Source organism: Egretta garzetta, unplaced genomic scaffold, assembly GCF_000687185.1.
Source record: "Egretta garzetta isolate BGI_Z169 unplaced genomic scaffold, ASM68718v1 scaffold418, whole genome shotgun sequence".
Lineage (NCBI taxonomy): Eukaryota > Metazoa > Chordata > Aves > Pelecaniformes > Ardeidae > Egretta > Egretta garzetta.
Window position 1 is genome coordinate 269,327 of NW_009260492.1, and position 2,494 is coordinate 271,820.

Here is a 2,494-nt window from a genome sequence, read left to right on the forward strand (position 1 = left end):
AGAGTCATACTTTCAGTTTTGTATGTAAGCCAGTGGGAGGCTGTAACTGCAACACCAATGCTCTCTCCTCCCACGGCCCTAATTAGACTCGTAGGGAAATACATGTTTCACATCACCCTCCCAGGCTTTTTTAGCATCCCAACAAGCACCAGTTTGTCAGCTGAGCTATTATGCGGAGTCAGCAGTCTGAGGAGACCCCGCTTTTCCCATTACACACGAAATAAGCAGCAGTCCTACAATAAATAGACACGTTATTAATCCAGGCATCCATTAATATGAGAGATTAGACCCTTAGCCTTTTACGCAGCAATACCGACGCCGCTAATTTAAGATGTAGTAAGAGCATAAAAATAGCCAAGTTACTCAATGCAGGGTTACGTCACGCAGCGGTGCTCATCAAGCAGCAGGTCTACAATACCACTCAGCCTCTGATGTTGGGAAAGATGATTCCCTGCCATTCCTGGCGCTCTCACCAAAAATAATTAGCAAGGACTGTGAGCTTCCCCTCCCCTTTCTCTCCAGCTCTCTTTGGAAAATAGATCTCACGGCCTACAACAGGAAGCAGCAAGAATACTGCTAAATTAAACTATTTGAAGTGTTTTGTTTGGGGTTTTTTTTTTCCCCACCCCAGGTATCCCACCTTGCTTCCTAGGAACCAAGCAGCAGAAAGAGTGGTGAAACTAAGAAATGTTCTGCTTACGTCAAACAGAGCTGAGCTCTAAAACCACAACGGTACATATACCCCGCTGCCAACTCAAAGCCGAGCCAACGAGGGAAAGAAAGTCTACAGTTCAGCAGAGTACAATGTTAGCAGGCCAAACACTGCCATGTACAGAGAGGAGGATTTATTTCTAAAGCTCCAGAGTTCATCTGCCGCTGCAAAGGCCAGAGCTGCAAGTGGCGCGCGTGTGTGTATGCATGCGTGCCCACGCACGCTTCTGTAATATGCGGCGTGATCTGTTCACCAGAACTGCAGGACAGAATATCGACTGGCTCCAGACGAACCACCCGCTTCTGTACTACTGTGGAAAAAATTTGCAACGCAAAGAGGCCGGTTTAATGGCAGGATCTTTGGCTTTTGCGGTATTTCTTAACACACGCAGATAGCACATGTGGATAAGCTCCCCTGCCCGTTGCATTTGTGATTAACTGGAAAAGAAAATCTATGTACTCGGCCATCTTCAGAACCGGCTGCTCAAGTTTTCCAAAATTAACTAAATCCTTATTTCCCATTCTGCAAACAGCATTAAAATGCACATTTTAAGAGGAGGGTAGGAGGGGGAGGTTGGAGGTCGTGGGTTGGGTTTTTTTTAAGCCTATAGGAAGTTTTGTGAATATACATAAAACCATTCCTTCCTTCCAGATTAATCCCTAACCTGTGTAATCTTTAACCTGTCCTTCACGCAACCCGCTCGGAGACACAAGTTCGTATTTGGCGACGCGAAGAAAACCGAACTGGTCATCGTTATACTTTCAGTTTCTGTCAATTTAAGCAGAGCGCGCGCGCCCGGGAACACACACACACGAATGACAGAGCTGCCCGAACAGGAAAGGCTGCGTTAACCAGTGTGTGCTGGAAGCTCCAGCTCCGGGAGCAGCCGATGAAAACAGCACGCCAGCATCCATGGAGGATGTTTTGGAAACCACAGATACAGCACCAGCACCAAAAGGCAGGCAGCAGATAGGAATACACAGCCGTCTCCCCTGCCACGAGCGATGTACTTCTAATCATTCACACACAAGCGTGTTACGATTGCCAAGCGAGCAACGGTATCGGCAATATCAGCTGCCCCAGCCTGTGCGTCCCAGCACGTTCTCCCCGTGAAGCAGCACACGTACAAGAGCAAAGCCTGAAACGCAAGGAATAATCAACAGTACTCAGGCCAAGGGAAAAAAGATAGGGAGGGGGATTTTCCCCTCGACAAACTGCTCTCAAAGGTGCCACGAACAGGGGGAAAAATTGTTCGAGGATCGGTACAAACCCAACACACACACAGAGAAAATAAAACCCTCTCAAGCCTTTTCGCCTCTCACGAGCTTTTTGCTAACTCGAACATAGACATCGTTATCAAGGTCACACATCTCTCGCTCAGGGCTCAGGAGAGGCAGGGAAGAGTCAGGCAAGTTAGGGAAAAAACCCGCCGCTCGCGTAACTAAGCAGGGACAAGTGACATTTTATTTGAAAGCATGCGGATTACGGCTGCCATCAACTGACAAACCTGACTTGAATTCTGTTCAGACTAAATAAAAGAGAAGCTACAAGGGCACTCGTTGGAGGGAAACGTAAGCGAGAGCACAACCCCACCAGCACGTACCGAAGGCAAAGCCCTTCTCCCGTGCCCACAATTAGCGCTTCTCCTCTGATTCTCTCCACTCCTGCGACTGTTTTTTGGGGGGGGTCCCCCCCAAGCCATCGCTATTTCAGGCGGTATTTGTCAGCCAGAAAGCCCTCTCCGCCGGTTATTAACCAGACAGACGAGCCGAGCTCAGGAAA